Source organism: Pseudophryne corroboree, chromosome 9 (assembly GCF_028390025.1).
Source record: "Pseudophryne corroboree isolate aPseCor3 chromosome 9, aPseCor3.hap2, whole genome shotgun sequence".
NCBI lineage: Eukaryota > Metazoa > Chordata > Amphibia > Anura > Myobatrachidae > Pseudophryne > Pseudophryne corroboree.
Window position 1 is genome coordinate 184134087 of NC_086452.1, and position 12207 is coordinate 184146293.

A 12207-nucleotide genomic window follows, 5' to 3' on the forward strand; every position below is an offset into this window, starting at 1 on the left:
TGTGTATGTGTGTGTATACACAGTGGTTGCACTTATACAATATAGCACATCCTTTATCCCAAAATTACAATGGAGTATCCACTTCCACAAAATGATGGTGTTCCAGGGAATGTGCTCTGCAACCAATGCAGCTATTGGAGTGTATTCAATTAATGTCGGATCCTTTCCGACGAGAAAAGCTCCGACATGTGATTATTCAATGCCCGGCCAAACCCGACAGGTTTGGCCCGTTCCCGACAAGGCCAATCCAACTTTTTTTTCGGATTGACGTTGTTGGAAACAGGGCTTAAACCTGTCTGGTTTGGCCGCATTTCTGACAATACATGTGAATCGGCGGCTTCGTGCTTTTTGACAGGTTTCTGATAAGTCGAATTTCCTGACTTCTCAGAAAAAAGGGGACAGGATTGAATAGGTCGGAACCCCTTCCAACTTAAAACTGTTGGAAACTGCCTGTCAGGTCTCTAGGTTTGTCTGTCCCCGACGGGGGCGCTAGTGGGTCAGTGTTGGTATGATGGATAAAATGTGGAGGCAATATAAAAGTCCTGCACATAGGCGCTGATGTTTTATTATAACAGAGCAGATGGGATAACACAGAGTGAACAGAAAACCGGTAATGGAATGACAATGATTGATAACGGAATTTGAATAACTGAGGTCTCTTGCAAAGGAAATATGAAACCACAAATACTGAAGGCAGATGATATAAACTAAAGTCCAGTAGCACTTGATAGCACACAGTCTCGGTATAACATAAGATAAAGTAACTTGAAAAGCAGAACTCCGATATGCATAAGAAACACAGTCTCTATAAAGCACAAGTCCCAGGTAGCCTTACTAGGCTCAAGCAGGAGACAGTCTCTTAGCAACTAGTTGTTATACTGCTGAAATGCACAGATGGAATACTGGTAGCAAGTGCACAGGTAAGATGGTAATACGAACAACTGAGGAGAGTCTCTGCTGCTGGTGGATTATGGCTGGATGTAATTGAAGTCCGGAGTAACGGGAGAGCTGTGAAGGTGAAAACTGGAACAATGGTAATAACCACGGGGAACGCTGGAAACAGGAACACAGGAACCAGGAGAACTTAGGCACACGGTATGTGACTTGTTGTCCGAGGCAATGTGAGAGAGCCACGGACTGGAAGTTAAACCCCTTGCTCAGCAATGATTGGACACAGAGCTGCAGGTACAGCGCCGGATTGAACACCAGGATCAGCTGAGTGCAGGTGTCATGGCAACGTCCACACAGGCCGGACACCGGCACGCAGCAAAACCCACACAGGACCAGACTCAGGGGTACTTAGCAATGCGGAAGATGATGTTCGCGGTAACTGCAGCCATGCAGCCGCAACTGGGGCCATGACCTCCGGAGGCCTGCACACCAGTGCGCTGGTAAGTGAGACGCAGCAGAGCGTGGATTCCTGACATACTGGCTTGCATGCATAAACTACCCAACCAGAGGCGTAAGTTCATGTCATGCGCCCGGAGGCGATATGGATGGTGGTGCCCCCCCCCCCTACCTACCCACTCCCCCAACCCCCTTGCCATTTAGATATGCTCAGTATATAAAGAGTGGATGTCAGGGAATATTTTTTTAGGTTTTCACCTTCACAGCTCTCCCGTTACTCCGGACATCAATTACATCCAGCCACAATCCACCAGCAGCAGAGACTCTCCTCAGTTGTTCGTATTACCATCTTACCTGTGCACTTGCTACCAGTATTCCATCTGTGCATTCCAGCGTTCCCCATGGTTATTACCATTGTTCCAGTTTTCACCTTCACAGCTCTCCCGTTACTCCGGACTTCAATTACATCCAGCCACAATCCACCAGCAGCAGAGACTCTCCTCAGGGGTTCGTATTACCATCTTACCTGTGCACTTGCTATCAGTGGGGGTAATTCCAAGTTGATCACAGCAGGAAATTTTTTAGCAGTTGGGCAAAACCATGTGCACTGCAGGGGGGGCAGATATAACATTTGCAGAGAGAGTTAGATTTGGGTGGGTTATTTTGTTTCTGTGCAGGGTAAATACTGGCTGCTTTATTTTTACACTGCAATTTAGATTGCAGATCGAACTCACCACACCCAAATCTAACTTTCTCTGCAAATGTTGTATCTGCCCCCCTGCAGTGCACATGGTTTTGCCCAACTGCTAAAGATTTTCCTGCTGCGATCAACTTGGAATTACCCCCAGTATTCCATCTGTGCATTCCAGCAGTATAACAACTAGTTGCTTAGAGACTGTCTCCTGCTTGAGCCTAGTAAGGCTACCTGGACTTGTGCTTTATAGAGACTGCGTGTTTCTTATGCATATCGGAGTTCTGCTTTTCAAGTTACTTTTATCTTCTGTTATACCGAGACTGTGTGCTATCAAGTACTACTGGACTTTAGTTTATATCATCTGCCTTCAGTATTTGTTGTTTCATATTTCCTTTGCAAGAGACCTCAGTTATTCAAATTCCGTTATCAATCATTGTCATTCCAGTACCGGTTTTCTGTTCACTCTGTGTTATCCCATCTGCTCTGTTATAATAAAACATCAGTGCCTATGCGCAGGACTTTTATATTGCCTCCACGTTTTATCCATCATACCAACACTGACCCACTAGCGCCCTCGCCGGGGACAGACAAACCTAGAGACCTGACAGTTTGTCCGAGGCCCATGGACCCGGACGGTGGTCAGAGTGTGGGGTCAGGGACACTCCAAGACCTAGTGTCACGACTGGATGGTCAAGAGGCTGCGCAGCAGCAGATTATTCAATTTCTGCAAGGAATGTCTTCACGTTTATATACTCTGCAACAATCACTTCCAATTTCAGTTTGCCCAGTGTCCTCTTCAGTTGCAGTTCCTATTCCTAGTTCCTCAGTTTCTAGCTCTCCTGTTGCTTCTGTTTCAATGTCTCGCATCCATCTTCCTACACCAAGTAAATTTGATGGTAATGCTAAGATGTGTCGTGGATTTCTAAATCCATGCGAGGTTCAGTTCGAATTGCAGCCACAGAACTTTCCAACACCCAGATCAAAGGTTGCTTATATTGTTTCTCTTCTAGCTGGCTCTGCTCTGAACTGGGTCTCTCCGCTGTGGGAGCGAGCAGATGCATTATTGAACAACTATACTGAATTTGTTGCCGCATTCCGATGCATCTTTGACGAACCTGGGTGTACGACCTCTGCTTCTTCAGACCTCCTTCAGATCCGCCAGTACGTTATCCAGTTCCAGACATTGGCATCAGAGGTGAAGTGGAACAACCAGGCATTGGTTGCCGCCTTCTGGCATGGTCTGTCTGACCGCATAAAGGATGAGTTGGTCACTCGAGATTTACCAGAGAAACTGGAAGCTCTAATTTCCCTATGTGTCAAGTTGGATCTACGTTTACGCGAGCGAATCTGTGAACGCTCTCGAGGTGATCTTCACAAGCACCGAGCTATGCCTCCTGTACAGTCTCTACCTATTACTGCTGATGAACCCATGTAGGTAAACAAATCTCGTTTAACACCTGAGGAGCGGTCCAGAAGATTAAAGGAAAGACTGTGTCTCTATTGTGCTTCTGCTGGTCATCTGATTGGTTCCTGCCCTGCTCGGCCGGGAAACGCCAGGTCCTAACTTGTAGAGGAGGAGTCAAGTTAGGGACCTTGAATAAAGCTCCTTCATCTCAAGATCTGATATTACCTGTCACCTTGGAAAGGCCAGAGGGACACCAGTCTTTGTCTGCCTTAGTGGATTGTGGTGCTGCTGGGAATTTCATCACGCAAGCTGCAGTGGATAGACTTCTTCTATCAGTGTCTAAGCTGTGTCGTCCAGTGTATCTCACGGCCGTGGACGGAAGCCGTATTCCTGAGGGTTCTATCTCTCAGCAAACCAAGCCGGTAGTTCTGGGAATAGGCTACCTGCATTCTGAGCTCATTGAGTTCCTGGTTCTACCTAAAGCGAGCTATGAGATTGTACTGGGTATGCCTTGGCTCCAACTGCACAATCCACAAATCGACTGGTCTACATTACAGTTAACATCATGGAGTTCCTCCTGTCATCAGTCTTGTCTTGCTCAAATATTTCCAATAAAGTCTTCAAGTATAAAGTCCCAGTCCGGACTTCCGGAGGCCTATCAGGAATTCACTGACGTCTTTAGTGAGAAAGCAGCGGATGTCTTGCCTCCCCATTGAGAGTGGGATTGTCCCATTGATCTGGTTCCAGGGAGCAAGCCGCCTAAAGGGCGTACATACCCTCTTTCAGTCCCAGAGACTCAAGCAATGAGTGAATACATAAAGGAAAATTTAAAGAAAGGATTCATTTGTCCATCCTCTTCCCCAGCTGGTGCTGGATTCTTCTTCGTTAAGAAGAAAGATGGAGGACTTCGCCCCTGTATCGATTACCGGGGTTTAAATGACATCACGATCAAAAATAACTACCCGTTACCTCTCATCTGTTAGGGTCTCCTGCTCTGTGCTGCCACGTCGTCATGGCAACCGGGAGACAAGTGCTAGCGGAGTAACCTGAGCGTAGCTGATACTCCGGTTCGGGTCTTTTGCTGTGCAATGGTTACAGGCTCTGTGCACGGCAGGGGATCCGGTGCTGGTTTTTGTGCTCACAGTCTGTGAGGTCTGAGTGGGGCGTGGACAGCACCTGCTATATAAACCCTCTTCTCAGGTTAGGCAGATGCTGCTGAATCTTTGTTGGTTAGTCAGTTCCTGAAAGCTAGCTAGTACTGTGTAAACTTTGTATTTGTTTGTTGCTTACTGCAAATAGGCCTTGGGATTTGGTATTACACTCTGCCAATCCAGACCTAGCAGTAAGACTGGAGTCAGTCGTTTAACCTGCTGGGGTTCTTTTGCTACTCTGTGAACCTAGCAAGTTTGCGGCTGTATTCTCAGACTTGCCTGCCAAAATCCTTTCTCACCGTGCAAGGTGTTCAGGTGTCAGTTTAGTGGCAGTAAGCTGAACCAGTGCACTGCAAGTGAGGACTAGGATTGTGGAGACTCTCCTTGTCTCTATTATTCCATCTCTGTCCAAGGAGTTTACTGCCACACCCGTTGGTAACCCTTTAGGGTTTTGCTGTTGCCCTTCGCAACAGCATTTCGGGTTCTCTACGTATTAAATCACTACATCTTGCTTCTTTCCATCTGAGCATTCCTAATATTAGGGAGACACCCAGTTTCTTAGCCTTTGGGCTTCTCTGTTCACTTTGTGTTTATTTTGTTACCCTATCACCTTCTGTGTATGTAATGTCATATTCCCCAGTCTGTCTGTGAGTTCATTTGTTTTGCATCCCTCACCGTTCAGACACCAGTACATTCCAGCTTGCACTGGTGTGCATAACATCATCACAGAGTTGTTTGACAGAGTTAGAGGGGCTTCCATCTTTACGAAACTAGATCTTCGTGGGGCTTACATTCTTATTAGGATTCGAGTGGTGACTAGTGGAAAACCGCCTTCAATACTCGTGACGGCCACTATGAATATCTAGTGATGCCCTTCGGTTTAAGTAATGCCCTGAACGTGTTTCAAAACTTTGTCAACGAAGTGTTTAGAGATCTCCTGTATAAATGTGTGGTAGTTTACCTCGATGACATCTTGATATTCTCCCGTGATTTAGTTTCTCATCGCCAACAGGTGAAGGAGGTTCTTCAACGTCTTCGACAGAATCATCTGTATGGCAAGCTGTCTAAATGCACATTTGAAGCTTCTTTAGTATCTTTCTTAGGATACATCATTTCTGGAACAGACCTTCAAATGGATCTAGCTAAACTGGAAGCTATAGAAAGCTGGGCTCTTCCAACAACACTCAAATCAGTTCAACGCTTAATTGGCTTCGCTAATTACTACAGAAAGTTTATTAAAGGCTTTTCCCTGTTAATAGCTCCAATTACCTGCCTTACCCGGAAAGGGGGAAATCCTTCTCAATGGTCTGACGAAGCACTGTCAGCTTTTCATAAAATAAAACAAGCTTTTATTTCAGCTCCTGTGTTACAACAGCCGGATGTCAGTAAGGCCTTCATCTTGGAAGTTGATGCCTCAACGGTTGGCGTGGGCGCAGTCCTGTCCCAGATTGGTATTGATGGTAAGACTCACCCCTGTGGGTTTTTTTCTCGTAGGTTCTCGCCCGCAGAAATTAACTATACCATCGGCGACCAGGAGTTGTTGGCAATTAAATTGGCCCTTGAAGAATGGAGGTATCTGCTGGAAGGTACGAGATTCCCCATTACCATCTACACGGATCACAAGAACCTTCTCTACTTAAAAGCCGCGCAGTGCCTGAATCCTCGGCAAGCAAGGTGGGCCCTATTCTTTTCTCGTTTTGATTTTAAGTTAATGTTTAGACCTGGCTCACAAAACGTCAAAGCAGATGCTTTGTCTCGCTCTTTGAGCTCAAACGAGGAATCCTCAGAACAGGCTGCTCGACCAGTGTTAAATCCGGTGGTTTTCACAGCTACAGGGATGTCGCAAGTCCCGCCTCCAAGCAAGATGTTTGTATCTCCAGAGCTTCGTCCAAACCTTCTGTCCTGGGCTCATATGTCCAAATTTACTGGTCACCCTTGAGTTCTAAAGACTTTAAGTTTCTGTCTCAAACGTATTGGTGGCCTCGTATGAAGGTAGATATTTAAGAATTCATAGCTTCATGTCCCAAGTGTGCTCAGCATAAAATTTCTCATCAGGCTCCCGCAGGCCAATTGATACCCAATTCCATTCCCAGGCGCCCCTGGTCCCATTTGTCGATGGATTTTATTTCTGATCTCCCTCCATCCAAAGGGTATGACAACATCTGGGTAGTAGTCTATAGGTTTTCAAAAATGGCACACTTCATTCCACTCATGTGGTTACCATCTGCTCCAAACTTAGCACAGTTGTTTCTTCACGAAATATTCAGGTTACATGGACTTCCAACAGAAATCATATCTGATCGGGGTGTACAATTTGTGGCCAAGTTTTTTAGGGCTCTGTGTTCAGCGCTGCAGGTAAAACTGAAATTCTCTACGGCCTATCATCCTCAAACAAATGGGCAGACAGAGAGGGTAAATCAAGAACTTGAGACCTATTTGAGACTGTATATTTCTTCTCCACAGGATGACTGGGTAGATTTATTGCCCTGGGCGGAGTTTGCTCATAATTTCCGTTATCATACTTCTATAGATACAACTCCTTTTTTTCGCAGTTTATGGTCAGCATCCTAGAGTACCAGATTTCCAAGAGTTACCTGCCATAGATGTGCCTGCGGCTGATTCTGCTCTTCAGCGTTTCACTCAAATTTGAAGAAGATCCATTCATCTCTTAAAAAAGTTTCTCAACGGTATAAAATGTTTGCTGATCGGAAGAGACGAGCAGTCCCTAGTTTTGAAACCGGGCGATAAAGTCTGGTTATCTACCCGAAATCTCCGTCTCAGAGTCCCATCAATGAAGTTTGCCCCACGGTTTATTGGACCATTTCCAGTAGAAAGTGTCATTAATCCGGTGGCTTATAAGTTAAAACTGCCTGCTTTTTTGAAAGTACCCAACTCATTTCATATTTCTCTCCTCCACTAATTCTCTATCGTTTCCAGAGAACGCTTCCAGCGGCTCTAAAGGTACAAACTCATCGGGGCGTGGAATACGAGGTGGAAAAGATCTTAGACTCTCGACATCGTTATGGTCATCTGCAATATCTCATTGACTGGTCTGGATATGGTCCTGAAGAGAGGAGTTGGGTCAATGCCACGGATGTTCATGCTCCACGTTTGATTCAAGCCTTCCACAGACTCTTCCCTGCCAAGCCACGTAGGTGTTCGGTGCCCACCCATAAAGGAGGGGGTAATGTCAGGAATCGGCGCTCTGCTGCGTCTCACTTACCAGCACGCTGGTGTGCAGGTCTCCGGAGGTCATGGCCCCAGTTGCGGCTGCATGGGTGCAGTGACCGCGAGCGTCATCTTCCGCATTGCTGAGTACCCCTGAGTCTGGTCCTGTGTGGGTTTTGCTGCGTGCCGGTGTCTGGCCTGTGTGGACATTGCCATGACACCTGCACTCAGCTGATCCTGGTGTTCAATACAGTGCTGTATCTCCGCCTGCAGCTCTGTGTCCAATCATTGCTGAGCAAGGGGTTTAACTTCCAGTCCGTGGCTCTCTCACATTGCCTCGGACAACAAGTCACATACCGTGTGCCTAAGTTCTCCTGGTTCCTGTGTTCCTGTTTCCAGCGTTCCCCGTGGTTATTACCATTGTTCCAGTTTTCACCTTCACAGCTCTCCCGTTACTCCGGACTTCAATTACATCCAACCACAATCCACCAGCAGCAGAGACTCTCCTCAGGTGTTCGTATTACCATCTTACCTGTGCACTTGCTATCAGTATTCCATCTGTGCATTCCAGCAGTATAACAACTAGTTGCTAAGAGACTGTCCCCTGCTTGAGCCTAGTAAGGCTACCTGGACTTGTGCTTTATAGAGACTGTGTGTTTCTTATGCATATCGGAGTTCTGCTTTTCAAGTTACTTTATCTTATGTTATACCGAGACTGTGTGCTATCAAGTACTACTGGACTTTAGTTTATATCATCTGCCTTCAGTATTTGTTTCATATTTCCTTTGCAAGAGACCTCAGTTATTCAAATTCCGTTATCAATCATTGTCATTCCATTACCAGTTTTCTGTTCACTCTGTGTTATCCCATCTGCTCTGTTATAATAAAACATCAGCGCCTATGCGCAGGACTTTTATATTGCCTCCACGTTTTATCCATCATACCAACACTGACCCACTAGCGCCCCCGCCGGGGACAGACAAACCTAGAGACCTGACACAGTATGGACAATCTCGTCCATATTAGCATGCACTGCTATAGAGCAGGGTGACGGGGAGAGTGAAGAAACTTCACTCCCCCTGGCACCTCTCCCCCGCCGCCAGATCGGTCGTATCTGCGGTCGGGCAGCTCGGCGGTGGATCGCCGAGTGTGTAGGACCCATTAGAGGTTGAACTACATCTATTTCAATTTGATACTTTTTACTCTGTTTTCAGGAAGTTCTTGGCTGAGTTGTATTGCTACGCACACAAGTTAAAAAAACAAAACCGAAAATAGACGTTTATAAAAGAAATGACTAGGTTAAAAAAACGTTTTGAAAAAAATATGCATTTGTATAGAACACCTCATTGCAATGGGTGCAGAGTGTGCAGTGCATACAGCACATCCTACACCCATATACAGTTCTACTTACCTCCCCACCATCGCTGGAGTCTCATTGCGGCCTGGTGCTGTAAATCAGCAGAAATCACAGGGAAAATAGCGTGGTGGCTATTTTTCTGGTGATTTGTGCATGTGCAGTAGAGATGTTCCCAGGAATAAAAAGCATGAGTGCCATTTTCCTGGAGAACTGGGAATGTACAGTATACCATACTTGCTGACTTTCGACCTGGCTGCTCCAGAAAGAAGTAGCCAGGTCGGCTTAACATGGGGCGTAACTCCAAAAGGGAGATGTGGAGACACAGCCATATCGTCACGGCCCCACCCCCAACTCTACATTGTCAAGCAGGGAGAGGGGCTAAGATGATGCAATTTAGCATCTTTCTCTTTTTCATTTCAGTAACTGGCAGGTGGGATGGGGACAGTGTAGGGGGTGTAAACTGTATGCAGCAGACTTGTCCACTTTTCCGGGTGGTCAGGAGTGCCGCCCTATTTTCAGGAGTCAGCTGGCCATTCCAGAAAAGGCAAGTATGCACTATAATCTGGCACAAAGCCAGAGTCTACAATGCTGCCAGAGAGGAGGGGGCTTACACAGAGCCTCTACTGAGCTGCCAGAGAAGAGGGGCTTACACAGAGCCTCCACTGTGCTGCCAGAGAGGAGGGGGCTTACACAGAGCCTCTACGGTGTAGCCATAGTGGAGGGGGCTTACACAGAGCCTCTACGGTGTAACCAGAGAGGAGGGGGCTTACACAGAGCCTCTACTGTGCTGCCAGAGAGGAGCGGGCTTACACAGAGCCTTTACGCTGCAGCCAGAGAGGAGCGGGCTTACACAGAGCCTCTACGGTGCAGCCAGAGAGGAGGGGGCTTACACAGAGCCTGCATATGGGCCCTCTCATCTCTTAACACCCCTCCGTCATTGGTATTGGATCTATAGAGGTAAGCCACTCTCAAAAAGTAAAAGATTTTGACTACAAATGTATCCTGTCGTTTTCACAAACAGTAACTTGCTTTTTTTTCTTCCTAAAATATGCAGGCTAATACCTTGCTTAGTCTATTATAAAATTCTGGCTATTGTCATTTATTTTGTATATAATGATGATAATGATTATTATATACATAATAATTAAGGGGGTAATTCCAAGTTGATCACAGCAGGAAATTTTTTAGCAGTTGGGCAAAACCATGTGCACTGCAGGGGAGGCAGATATAACATTTGCAGAGAAAGTTAGATTTGGGTGGGCTATTTTATTTCTGTGCAGGGTAAATACTGGCTGCTTTATTTTTACACTGCAAATTAGATTGCAGATTGAACACACCACACCCAAATCTAACTCTCTCTGCACATGTTATATCTGCCTCCCCTGCAGTGCACATGGTTTTGCCCAATTGCTAACAGAATTCCTGCTGCGATCAACTTGGAATTACCCCCTAAATACATAATAATAATCATCATCATCCCAGTGTGGTTATGGAAGTCCTCTGAATTGTGAAAACCACAGCATACATTTATAGTACAGATATGGTTTAATTTTAGATGATATGCACATACAAATGCTGTGAATAAGAACTTAATCTAAAATAGTGACACTTGAAATAATTCAATGTCTCCTTATTGCCTGTTATTTAAGATATACAGTACATGAAGGTTAAAAAAAAAAAAGCAGTACTAGTATAAGAAAGGAAAAATCCTAACTAAAATAGTGTCCAAATTTGTTTTGTAGGTAACATTTTGAAGGGGTTTCTACTTTTGCAAATATGTCATGTAACTTGTGTAAAAGCCACCAAAATATGGCACAAAGTGACACATTCCCCCGCCTCCTTGAGATATCTGCAGCTTTAGACACTTCTGAGGAAGCCGTTGATATCTCAAGGAGGCTGGGAAACGTGTCAAGACTCACACTTTTAAATCACACTCCATCTGTGCCGGAGGGTCTCTGTACAACAGCCTGCAGCACCATTAATACTTCTGCTAACCAGTCTCCCAGAGATGTCTGCTTCCAAAGTAAAAACAGCACCAGCAGACTGGGAAGACTCGGGTATAACAGGATTGGTAAGACTACGGCTAACTGTTTGGCCAGACATACAATAAGTGTTTATTACTCTTGTCACAGGATTCCTTTGAACACTGATTACAGAGGAGCTTGTATGGGGACGTTTTACTATGAAATGCTTCAGCAGTGTCTATAACTACCTACAACATGTGATCCCCCCAAAAAGCTTGTATGAAACAGAGTAACTTTTAATGTGCTATATTGTTTCAACATTGAAAAGTAAGCCATAAATCATTGGGCTACAAAAAGGAAACGTTCTGCTTCAGTTTACTGTGGAACTGACACTGCTTTATATTTATGTTTATTGCAGTATTGGCTACAGCCAGTGCTGGATTTCCCACTAGGCATGTGAGGCACGTGCCTAGGGGTGGCACCTGCTGGGGGCAGCATGGAAATTCCTCCTCTCCCATTAGAGAAGATGATATCTCGCTGTACATTGTGCAGCTCCTGCTGCTATAAGTTTAGCGCAGCATCCATCTCTGCAGCAGTGGCGCCGCTCCTCCTCTGCTGTACCTTTTTGTCTTCATCACCCACCCTACCCCATTAGAGAAGCCCCTATACACATTAGGGCAGATGTATTAAGCCTGGAGACGGCATAAGGAAGTGATAAACCAGTGATATGTGCAAGGTGATAAACGCACCAGCCAATCAGCTCCTAACTATTAATTTAAATATTGGAACTGATTGGCTGGTGCGTTTATCACCTTGCACATATCACTGGTTTATCACTTCTTTATGGCTTCTCCAGGTTAATATATCTGCCCCATTGTGCGGTGCGCTGCTATAAGCCGAGCGCAGCGTCCATCTCACCCCCCATTGGAGGAGCCGCTGTATACACTGTGCGGCGCTGCTGCTATAAGCCAAGTGCAACGTCCATCACAGCAGCAGTGGCGCTCACTCCTCCTCTGCTGTCCCTGTCTGCTTGGGTCGCTGGCATCATGTCATGTGACATGACATCTGAGTGAGCGTGACCCAGAGCCTGAGTGACTCTGAGTCTACATGAGGAGCCGGCC

The 12207-nt window shown here is 45.9% G+C and overlaps 1 protein-coding gene across 2 annotated transcripts in view; it reads left to right on the forward strand.

The window, feature by feature from the left end:
* Window positions 1-12207, forward strand: part of LOC134957820 (dimethylaniline monooxygenase [N-oxide-forming] 2-like) — a 213793-nt gene that overhangs the window by 61356 nt on the left and 140230 nt on the right. The gene's annotated exons all lie outside the window — the stretch shown is intronic.